We start from the raw sequence: 12,769 nt of genomic DNA on the forward strand, positions 1-12,769 counted from the left end.
ATAGATAGCATATGAATGCAGAGAATGTGGTAAGCCTTCCTATATCATGTTCTTTAGGGTTAGTCATGTTTGCCATGATAGTATATTATCATGCCATAGCCCATAGAGTGGTCAGCATGTTATTATATTAAAGGCATTAAGACTTATAAGTACAAACTTGTTAGATAAACATACAGAAAACTAACAAGCAATGGTAAACCACAAGTCCTCATCATCTTCCTCCTGAAAGATCAGACCCAGGGCCAACTGTTGTTGCCAATGAGGATGCTTCCAGCATGGCGTATGACTCAACCCTTTCATTCTGCAGAAACATTAGTGTATCATAGTCCAAGTCTGTCGGCAACATCTCTGGTGCCAGCACAGTGCCATTAAGGTACTGCAGGACTTGCCGCATGCTCGGCCGTGCACTAGGCAACGGCTGCAAGCAGAGGAGCCCCAGCTTCAGCACCAAGTTCGCCTCCTCGGCAACATACTCACTGCTGAGCCTGGGATCCACCACGTCAAGAATTTGTCCTCTGTTCCAGTTCTCAAGCACCCAATCCAGTAGCACGACCTGGTTGTCCTGGAGGTCATGCTCCAGAGGCCTTCGGCCACAGGCCACCTCCAAAAGAAACATCCCAAAGGCAAAAACATCAGTAGCTGGTGATGCCTTCCCTGTGCGGAGAAGCTAAGGGGATAGGTAACCCATTGTGCCTACAATATGTGTAGTCCTTGGGTTGGTGCCATGGTCGTACAACCTTGCAAGGCCGAAGTCGCCCAAGCATCCATTCATCTCATTGTTGAGAAGCACGTTATTTGCCTTGATGTTTCGATGTACAACGACTTGTTCCCATTCCTCATGGAGGTACAATAAGCCAGATGCAATCCCTTTGATGATGTGAAACCTTAGGTTCCAGTCTAGAACAGGATTGTTCTTGTCATGTAAGTGCTTGTCGAGGCTACCATTTGACATGTATTCATAGACCAAGAGAAGTTCACCCTTGCGTCGGCAATAGCCAAGTAGCTGAACTAGATTCTTGTGCCGAAGGCGCCCCATGTTGACAACCTCTGCAATGAATTCCTTCACCCCTTGCCTAGAGTCATGTGACACTCTCTTCACCACAATCTCTGAGTTAGAGTTGGATACAGAGAGAACTCCTCTGTACACTATCCCGAATCCTCCAATTCCAAGCAAACGCTTGCTCCCAAACCCTTGTGTGGCATCGAACAGATCTTTGTAAGAAAACCTTTGTGGTCCAAACTCAACCTCCCAATCTTCTCTCAGCTCGGCATGCCTAAACCATCTCTTGACAATCATGAACCCCACAAGAAGCAATCCAATGACAAGAGCAGCCGTGGCTATCGGCAGCACAACCACCAAAATTTCAGATCGATGGTGCCTCTGCTCTAGTTTTGGCAACACAGGCAGCTTAGATGGGTTGAGAGCAGGGGCAGCTCCATTCAAGCTGAAACTCCAGCCAAGAACATAATGGTAGGCAATGGAGAGGCCCGTCGCCGACGAGAATCCGATGTAGGCAATATCCTCCACTACCCTCGATAGGTCGAGGCCGGTTGGGAGCAGAGGTTTCTTGGGCTTGGACACACCCAATGGAGCTAGCGTCACATTCAGAACCATGGCCTGCCCATTGTAGTCCACCCACACCTGCATGGCCTTGCGGCTTATCAGTGTCAAGTTCATGAACGCGCCGGTGCTGTCATCATAGTAGCCGGCGGTGTGGGACTGTATGAATTGCAGGCTGTTCACGTCAATGCCGACATGGTTGCTGTCTATGTCGTGGAGCTCCGGGCTGAGGACGGTGTCGAGCTCGACGGCAAAGACGTGGTTGCTCGCCTTGCCATTGTCGCTGATGTTCATGAGACCCAAGTGCTGCGCCCCTGTGGTGGCCGAGAGGTTCTTGCTGGGCGCGACCAGGAACGCGAGGCCGTGGTCGCTTAGCTCCGCATGCTCGGAGACGATGGCGAACACGAAGGTGGCAGAGAAGGATGCAGTAGCGCTGCTGTTCGGCGTCAAGTGGAAACTGACAGGAGTAGGATAGAAGGCGTGGCCTTTGATGTGCTTGTCGTTGGTGAGCTTGAGCAGGCCACTCGGCGTCACGGCGGCGGCGCCGTCGAGGCTGAGGTTTGCTCCGGCGAAGCCTTCGAAGGCGAACTGGTTTTCGCTAGCAGATGGCGCCACCAGCTTGATGCAGTGGAAGACAGTGAGTACAAGGAAGCTGGAGATGGGCCTGATGATCACCATGGCTACCGTGACGCATGAGCCAGGGCAGAGCTCTCAAATTTTGTCACTTCCGTCTTCAGTGGATGGGTGAAGTTTCTGAACAAGCAGCTTTGTGGCTTGGTCTTCATCCAAGTCAATTCAATACTAATGCATCATCATCAGAAACAGTACCCTGCTAGAAAGGACAGAGGGAGAAACAAGGATGCCGTAGTAGTGAGATAGTCAGACTACTGGGTACCAAGTTTCTAGGGGATAGGTTTACTAGTGGAGTAGTGGTCTAATTGCTTTGCCGGCCGGCCACGATCCGTCAACATTTGACTCGTTCGACAACCTTGCGTGGTGAGAAGGAGGTGTTTGTTTACTAGTCTGTGCATCTGTGGTCACTCAAGTTCCTTGGTTTCAACTCAAAACACATTGTATATTATGCTTGTCATTCATAGAGATATACACTGTACACTAAGAATCAGACTCCGGATGTTTCCCATGCGAAAGCAAAGTCTTGATTTGTACTCCTATAAAACTTCCATGTCTACCACGAATCCAGTCTACCAGGAATTTTGCTGTCCATTACAGATTTACAGTACAATTTTTCATTAGCGCCACTAGTACTACTACAATCATACTCCTACATCATTTGTAGTAAATATCATCTGTCAACACAGAGAGAGTACTAGACATAGTACCGATGCTTGATGACGATGTCATTGCGTATGACATAGCATCGGTTAAGCCCCTTGTTCTTCAGCAGAGTCGCCATGCTGAAGCCCATTTGCGCTGCCCTCAGTTCCGGGAAATCGCTGTCGCCGTTGAGGTACTGCACAACCTGACGCATGCTCGGCCTTGCACTAGCCAGTGGATGCGAGCAAAGCAGGCCAAGCTTGAGCACAAGCTCAACCTCCTCCTCGGCATAGCCATTTCTGAGCCTTGGATCAACTGTTTCCATGATTGAACCGCTGCGCCAATAGTCGAGCACCCAATCGACAAGCACCATAGGAGCTTCCTGCTCAACAGGCCTACGCCCACATGTAACCTCGAGAAGGAATGCGCCAAATGCGAATACATCTGTATATGGTGTAGCTTTGGCGCGGTGTCCAAGCTCAGGAGCTAGGTAACCCATTGTGCCAACTACATGAGTGGTGTTTGGTTTAGTACCATGGTCATATAATCTTGCAAGTCCAAAATCGCCCAACCGACCGTTCATCTCAGCATCGAGCAGTACGTTGCTGGCTTTGATGTCTCGGTGGATGACTACTTTCTCCCAATCTTCGTGGAGGTACAACAAACCTGATGCGACGCCTTTGATTATCTAAAGCCTTCGAGCCCATTCTAGAGTAGGTTTGTCTTGATCATATAAATACTTGTCGAGACTACCCATCGGCATGTAATCATAAACCAGAAGGAGCTCTCCCTTCCTTCGACAATAACCGAGCAATTGCACGACATTGCGATGCCTTAGGCGACCAAGGCTCACAACCTCAGCAACAAACTCTTTCATCCCTTGCCTTGACTCATGTGAAATCCGCTTCACCGCAACCATCATCTTAGACTTTGGAAGCATGCCCATATACACCTTCCCAAATCCTCCCATCCCAAGCAACTGGCTCTCTTTAAAACCCTCGGTAGCATAGAACAAATCCTTGTATGAAAAGCGATGTGTCCCGAAGGGAACATCCCAATCCTCACGCAACTCAGCAAACTTAGCCCGCTGTTTTGCTACGGCAATAGCCATTGCGGCTGATGCTAGAACAAGCACCAGAGATACAATGGGCAGAACAATCACTAGGACCTGTGATCGGCGCTCGCTGATCATAAGTGGCAAAGCCGGCAGAATGGAAATGTTGAGAGGTGGGGCTGTGCCATTCATCTTGAAGCTCCATCCAAGCACATAATGGTGTGAGAAGATTATCCCTGTCGACGACGAGAAACCAACATATGCCGGTTCAGTGACCACTGCTGAGAGATTGACAATGGTGGAGATCAGAGGTTTCTTGGGCTTGGTTATCTCAACGGGAGCCATGGTCACGTTGAGCTCCATGGTCAGGCCATCGTAGTCTATCCACACTTGAATCGCCTTGCGACTAATCAAGCTCAGGTTGCGGAACAATCCCATGTCCTCGTCGTCGTAGTAACCGGCGGTTGCGGCTTCGATGGAGGTAAGGCTGTTGATGTCGACACCGACATGGTTGTCGTCGATGTCCTGGAACTCCCCGTTCAGTACGGTGTCGAGCTCGACGGCGAAGAGGTGGTTGCTCGCGTTGCCGTTGTCTCCGGCGTTGACGAGGCCCAGGAAGTGACCAGGCAGGGCAGTGGATAAGTTCTTGCTCGGGGACATGAAGAACGCCACGCCCTGGCTGCTCACGTCGGCGTACTGGCCAACGATGGCGAAGACGAACGCCGTGGAGAAGGACATCACGGCGGCGCTCCTCCCGTCACGCGAGCCGTGGAAGCGCAGAGGAGTCGGGTAGGACGCGTGCCCTTTCATCACCGTGGAGCCGTTGGTCAGCATGAGCAGGCCGCCCGGCGCGACCGCGGCCATGCCGTCGAGGGAGAGGTTCGCGGCGGAGAAGCCATTGAAGGTGAACCCCGCGCCGTCGGCCAAGGCGGCCACGATGGCTAGGTGACTGAGTTTGAGAAGCAGCAGAAGTGAGCTTGCAGAATTCAGACGCATGGCTTGAGATTGATGTTCAGAAATGGATGGGAGATTTCAGAGAGTTCAGATTGATGGTGAATATATTGCTCGCCGCTCTACTTGTGCAGTCTCCTACTCTTCAGTCTTCACCAGACCAGGCACAGGAGCGACACATCTGCACTGGCGTATTACTTCTGCAGCTTCCACCAACTCGTCTAGTCTTCGTGCCCAGGGATGGTGATTTGGATGATTCCCTTCAAGCGACGGATAGTAACATTCCTTGGCTAGAAGGTCATCATTTCCAATCAGTTGTTGTAGATTTCCAATCTGTTGCTGGACACACACTAGTACTATTTCGAAATAGTTACACTTTGTAAATTTTGACCAAGAATTAGCCAGATTATAAGTATATTTAGTGCATAAAAAAGTTACACCAATAGATTCATCCTTCAAAGAGCTTTCATGAAACATTGGTTTTGTAGATATTATGAATAAATTTTATGCACAGTTAGTAATCAAAGTCTTGTCTTAAAGACTTCATTTTTTAAAAATAAAATACGTCCTATAATTTTCTATGGTGGGAGTACACTGTATTTTTACGCGACGTGAGAGATTGAATTTATCGGCTTCAGTAGGATCAAGAGGACTATCATTGATCAGCCGCAGATATTGCACCAATTATTTCCTTTAGACATATACTACGTCCATGCAGTTATGGTATTCCGTGTCCAATATTTGATCGTCCATCTTATTTAAAAAAATTATGATTTTTTTTAAAAAAACACACATAAAGTACTATTTATATTTTGTCAAGTAATTACAATAAAAATGCTAATAATATTTTTTTTAAATAAGACGGACGGTTAAACGTTGGACACGGAAACCCACAACTGCATTTATATTGAGACATAGGTATACTCCATCCATCCCATTATAGCTGCAGCTATAATTCCATGTATAACGTTTGACCGTCTGTCTTATTTGAAAAATTTATGAAAATATTTGAAAAGTTAAGTTACGCATAAAGTATTATTCATATTTTATCTTCTAATAACAATAAAAATACCAATCATAAAAATATTTTAAATAAAACGGATGGTTAAAGTTAGACACTAAAACCCACAATTGTATTTATTATGGAACGGAGGGAGTACTTCAGTACTTCAATGTCAGTAGTTGGGTTTTTATAGTAAAGATGATATACCACCCTGCTGGATCAGAACATAGACGTTGGAGTGACCCAACGAGCTAATAGGAAAGTATATCCTGTCAAATTTATTATGCGGAATGAGAAGTGCAGATAAAAGCCTCCAAGAATCAGAATTCGCAAGAAACCGCTTCTGCCGTTGTTGTTTTTTGATTGGAACTACTGCCGTTGCACACGAACAAGACCCTTATTACTCCAGTTCTTTGTTGACCAGGCCAGGCCAGGCCAGATCTTACCTGGGTCGAATGCAATTCGAGATGTTAAGCCATATAACGGCCTATTGGAAGGCCCACATAGCCCTATGCCCCGAGCAAGCAAAGGAGCAACCGTGTAATATTCAGGGGAATAAGTTCACTTTGGGTCCCTCTATTTCTCGCCCAGTTTGATTTTCGTCCCTTGATCGCAAAACCGGGTACAACAGGTCCCCAAACTTACGAAACCATTTAAATAAGGTCCCTCGGCAGTATTTGACCCGGTTTTGGCTGAGGTGGCGCTTACGTGGCTAATTTGACTCAGTCTTCATCTGACGTGGCATTGACGTGGAAATTCGATCCGAAAAATATTAAAACATATGGGGCCCACATGTCAGTTCACACACACAATAATAGAAAAAATGGTGGGGCCCACGTGGACCCCACCTATCATCCTCACTATCCCTTCTCTTTATCCCATCTCTCTCCCTCTTCTCTCCAGCGGAGCGGCGGGGAGGAGTGGCGACGACCGGAGTGGGGCGGGGAAGGAGCGGCGGCAGCCTAATTGTGGCGGGCAAGGAGCGGAGGCCGCCAGAGTGGGGCGGGGAGGAGCGGGCCGGGCACCCGGCAGCGACGGCCCCCGCACCCGCGACCTCCCTCGCCGGCGCGGCGATCCATGGGTCCCCCGCCGCCGCGTCGCAGAGCCAGAGCACGATGGAGCCAGAGCACGGCGGCGCATCGGGGACGAAGGGGCGCATGATGGTGCCGTCCGGGTGGAAGAAGGGGAAGCTCCTCGCTCCGGCGGGCGGCCGCTGACGAGCTTGGTGACAGTGGAGAAGAGGGGCGACGGCGAGGTATATTCTCCTCTCTCCCCTCCCTCTTTCTCTAGATCTGCGCACCGCTCCGCTGCTGCCGGCGGCGTCGACGAGCGTGAGGAGGCGACGGTGGTGGAGGCTGGTTGCGGCGAAGGGCGTGCGCCGCTCCCTCTCCTGTCGGCGCCGCCGCGTGCCGCCCCTCTCCATCGCGCCTGAGAGAGGAAAGGGGAGAGAGATGAAGAAAGAGGAGAGAGGAGGAAGAAGGGGAGGTGTGAGGATGACATGTGGGGCCCACGTGGGTCCCACCATTTTCTTTATTAATTTATGTGTGAAACTGACATGTGGGTCCCACAGGGTTTATTATTTTTCTTTGATCAAATTGCCACGTAAGCGCCACGTCAGATGAAGACCGAGTCAAATTAGCCACATAGGGACCTCGTTTGCCTGGTTTTTGTAAGTTGGGGGATGGGTCGTACTCGGTTTTGCGGTTCAGGGACGAAAATCAGACTGGACGACAAATACAAAGACCTAAAGTAAACTATATTCAAGTCACCGACCTGCATAGTCTCTAGACTACACTCTGGCCACTGATGGCCCATGTCTGCCGTATGGAAGAGGATCATCTGACGTTACTGTTCACCGTGACTGGCATGTAGTTCCCCACCACTCTCGAACCCACATACTAGTCACCAAGTCAGTATAAAGTTACGTCAGAGGATCTCAATCCGTATCGCTCGCCGGGGAATGCGGCTCCACAGCCGGCAAAGACAACCTAACATGCCGCTTGGCTCCATGTTCTTTGGAGATTTTGATACGGGCTAGCCGAAGTGCCGAGCAGTGGGAGGCATATAGAGTAGAGTAGTTGAGTAGGGAGATGGTTCTCGTCGTCGTCGGGCGACAAGCCGGGCAGGCAGGGTTGGTGGCTCCCGTGGACAACATCAATGGCGCCAATGATTTTCCAAAATTGTTAATTGCCGCAAGTGGAAGGTCGAGGTCGACACACTCAAATCAGGATTTTTTTTTTCTTTTGCCCGCACAGCGACGAAGCTAGTCGACCATAGCGTAGGCTTTAATTGCTTCTTTTGTCGTTGCTTCTTTTGTGCCTCATCCTCCTCTTATCTTAGTGAGAGTTGCCTAATCCTTTTCACTCTCCCAACAGATTTAGCATGGCACACTATGCCAGGAAACTGCAAAAGAAAAGGAGTGGTCGTGACCAATCAGACAGACAGTTACCAGTAGCCCTCAACAGTTTTTTTGGCTGGAAATGAAGGAAATTCAGAGAGTTTGTGACCAGTCACTCAGTCAGTTATTACACTACTACCCACAAGTTCCTTTTGGGATGGAACTGCGACAAATTCGGAGTCTATCATCGATGGCCAGTCAGGTACTATACTACTCTGGTCGACAGATTTCTCATGGCTGGAACTGCAAGTCTACAACAAATTCTGGGTGTCTGTGACTCAGCCACAGAAAGCAGATAACCACGGCCTGGGCCAAAAGGCAGTTAGCACTGCAGTACGCTGTAGCTCAAGGGGGTCCGATGAAAGCTGCCTGTCCGGCTGTCCCCAAGCCGCTTTGGCTCCCGGTTGGTGAACCCAACCACAAGGCCATCAGCCCATCACTCATCAGATCAAGAGAAGCCGCCCGCCCGCCCGTCCGTCCGTCCCGATGACACATCTAACCACAAAAGCCTTTTCGTGTCACCTATGCTTAGCTCCTCGCCTTTCTGACGCGACGGGGAACTAAAGAGCTTTTAAAGGCGAGGACGGCGAGATACACACACAGGAGAAGAAAGCGAGCTAAGCTAAGATTAGCTCTCGTGTATGGTGTGCGTGTGACCCCCGCGCGTGTGTGCAGTGTGCGGGGCCGGTGTATGTCGCCGTCGATCGATGGATGTGCCGGCGGCAAATGATCATCCGTTCCCGTGCCGTCGTGTACGTTCCTTTTCGAGATGAGCTTGGGGATGAAGGAAGGGTAAATGGAAAGGGCTACGGCGAAGATCAAGGAAACTTGATTGGACTTTGGAGGGGCGTCAACTCAGAGTTAGGCCGGTTCCTAGTTCCTACCACCCCTTGAGGCCTTGAGAATAGTTTAACCTAGGAGAATTTAAAAGTACATGGGTTGAGATGGGTACAGCTTAGTTTATCAACAGGGTGGGAGGACCGTCGTTAGGGAGGGTCTCATTAAGGTAGTGTGTTTCTTATGATGATTTGTTTGGGCATGTGATAAATAAATAAAGAGGAAAAAACATGGTGTTGGAGAAAGTGTTTTTTCTTTCAATTGGTTAGATTGGTTGAAGGAGAAATTACGTCACACCAAGCTAGGAACTACTAGGAGAACCTTCTAGAAAAGAAGTGCGCATAGTTTTTATTCTTTTGTGAGGACAAGTGTATATAGAAAATATTGATACTTCAGTTGCCAACTTGACTTGGTCCTTAAGAATTTTCCACTTTTCAGTTAAGAATTTCATAAAATTCAACTCAAATATCAACACCCAGATCAGTAATGTGGCATTTCACCTAGCAAACTTTAAAACTTCGGAGAAAGCACATGTACTGTTGTGATGGTGGGGTCATGGTCTCGTGGATGCATGACCATCCACTAAGATTTAAATCATGCCGCCCACGAATATTGTGCACGTAAAATTGTGCTTTCAAAAAATATAGTGGGTTCCGGTAAAAAAAAAAAGATATAGTGGGGGCCAACAATATGTAATTGGTTTTTGTTTTTGTTTTTGAGCGTGTGTTATTGAGCACACTCACATAAGTGTGAGTATGGTGTGTGTGGTGATGCGCGCGCACGTTTTCAATGTAATCGGGAAAAAAAATGAAAACTTTGATCATTCCAATTTCCGAAGGCATGGCACTATGCGGTAGCATCGTGTTAACGGAAGATGAGCTAACCCGCAAGGTTTTTCCCCTAAATAAATTCCTATGGCCAATTTTCTTTGAATCAAAGGGGGTCTTAGTGGTGTGGATGATGAGAATGGACCAAAGGTCAACAAAATTGGTACTTTGTGACATCTTGTCTCATAGGCTCGTTTGCTATTGCATATGTTTAGGGTGCCCATTAATTAGCTAGTGTGAGATGGGTGGTGGTCCTGTCCTTTGATGATATTACATCCACCCTTTGTTCTGAGTCTATTGCTCTCATTTCCACTCATTTTTCTCTCGTAAAAGTCTCCCTGTTGTAGCCATTTTGGAGTCCTTCCATCATTTTTAGAATACCCACGCTGTACTCTCTCTCTCTCTCTCATTTTCGTTTTTATTGTTTTTGTTCATGTGATTCTTATATGAAAACGTTTGCTTTACGTTCATGCCATTCGACCGTCCCTCTTGTTTATAAAATCGGCCCTGAATTCGACATCGGTAACTAAACGTGGAAGAACATCATACAAGATCAAAACTTGATGATGATATCTATGCACGATATTTAGATCGAGTTCAGTCAAAACCTACATCTTCATAGCACTAATTATGGACGATGATTTTCAAACTAGCATATTACAATATATCCAGGTATCATAACCATCGATCGGCTCGGTCGTCGGCTAGTCGTTTCCACACCTATGTTACTGTCACTACGTGGATATAACATATATGCTTTTCTATTTGCGAGAAAACTTATGACAGGGTCCGACTCAACTTCTATCCTATCCTTATTACAATTCCAAGTTCTAATTTGTAATTGATTGCATATTCATACTAAACACAAACTCTATCTTATCTTTTAGAAAGAATAAAAGAAATGTTTCTCATATGAACCCACTCATAATATATACTCCCTCCATCCAAAATGAGTATTTCGTTGGTTTTGTCTGGATAAGTTAATTACTCTTGGTCTTGGCAATTAAAAAAAAATAGATCTTAAACTTTTGGAGGAAAAGAGTACTACTTTAAATAATGCTAGTGGTGGTATCCAAGTCTGTCTCAAACACCATAAACTGGTATATATGTGGGGTTATAAGGTATCCACACGTGAATAACCATGTAATTGTTATCCAACCGTATGCTTTAATTTGGCCCTTCTGAAAATAGACCCGTAGAATAAAAACATATGATCTAGCAGCATATTTCAGTATGGCTGCATTAAAAGATGGCATTATATGCCTAATCAACTAACTATGCTATAAACTTATTGTTTTTGCTTTTGTTGTTATCTTTTATAATATATGTTGCAACGCACGGCCTTTAGCAAGTTTCCTAAATGAATTTACGTGTCACCCGTATTATTGATGGCATTTCATCATGCGTTGCACAAGTAGCAGCATAAGTCGGTTGCAACCTGTACTGCAGCTATCGGCCTATTCGCATTTGTTGACCAAGTGGGCATGCAAAATTTCGCGTTGCTTTGTAGGTGTTTTACAGCGCGGCTCCGTGTCAGGGCCGGTCCTATGATTTTGAGGGCCCTAAGCGAACTCATCGCGATGGGCCCTCTAAACTATATATAAAATTTTATGATATATAGATAATAATTTTACTTGCAAAACGATAACAAATACATCCATATATTAAATTTAACATGTCTGGTAATTATGAAGAAATAAAAATAACAATATATTTGTAACTTGGAACTAATATCATTATTCATTAACTTAATGAAGAACAAAACCCCATCATATCCGTTGCTCCCATGAAAAGATACTTCTTCGGGCATTTCTTGATGCAAAATCATCAATAACGGTATTAAAATCAATAGTGTTCAAGATATCCTTCTCAATTGAGCACATAGCCAAGCCATTTAACCTTTCTTGTGACATAGTTGATCTTAAATAGTTCTTCAAAACTTCAAGTTTGAGAAACTTTTTTCAACTGAAGCTACCGTCATAGGTACAGTTAATAGATTTCGATAGGCAACTAAAACATTTGGATAGCAATCTGCATCCATAACGAACTTCAGAATCTCAGGCGCGAACATCGAAGAATCACACCTTTAATTCTAAATAAAAATCATTGATCTCAACATCGGATGAGGTACTAGACTACTAGTATTAGGTGTTGGCCCCTCCACCATCATAGGCCCCCGGCGGTCGCCTCGGCTGCATAGGGCCAGGGCCGGCCCTGCTCCGTGTACCGCGCGAGGAAAGAAAAGGTGGGTGTGTTCCACTTGGTCTGCAAGGGAGGCAGCCGATTGGCAGCCAAAAGGCGCCACATGCGACCACAGCTGCACCCACACACCCACCTTGCTCTTTCTCGCAAGTGCTGGATCCTCTACAACCACCACCAGAATGTGCAGCAACCCCAGGGTCAAACGGCAATGTCAAAGGCTATGTGAACTAACTACACGTCCTGAGATATTTGATGACCTCATGTGGGATTAATCTTCGACTGTTTGTTCGCGGTAATTGAGAGAGTAAAGGCCATTTGACGCAGCTTGTAGTAGAAAGGAATGTATAAAAATGTTCATATTTTTCTCACTTACTCTTTCCCTCCACGAGATTACGGTAGAGAAACAACACGTTTTTAAAAGATTACGATAGAGAAACAACACGGTTTAAAAGAAAAAATGAAAAAAAAACTTAAAAAGAAAACGCGACCACAGGTCCACAACTCAGTCACGTATACGAGTCGCTGACAGACTTATCACGTGGGGGCATTTTACACGTTGGCTTGGGCGCGCCCACCGTACTGTAGTCGGCATTTGGCGAGTGGATAAACCCTATGGACGGCCACATGGTTCCATGTGTCCACCAAATCCAAGAGACGGTGG

The 12,769-nt window shown here is 46.8% G+C and overlaps 1 pseudogene; it reads right to left on the minus strand.

Moving 5' to 3' along the window:
* Positions 1 to 74: 74 nt before the first annotated feature.
* LOC127768211 (L-type lectin-domain containing receptor kinase SIT2-like) lies at positions 75 to 5,175 on the minus strand (annotated as a pseudogene).
* Positions 5,176 to 12,769: the final 7,594 nt, after the last annotated feature.

This window comes from Oryza glaberrima, chromosome 3 (genome assembly GCF_000147395.1).
Source record: "Oryza glaberrima chromosome 3, OglaRS2, whole genome shotgun sequence".
NCBI lineage: Eukaryota > Viridiplantae > Streptophyta > Magnoliopsida > Poales > Poaceae > Oryza > Oryza glaberrima.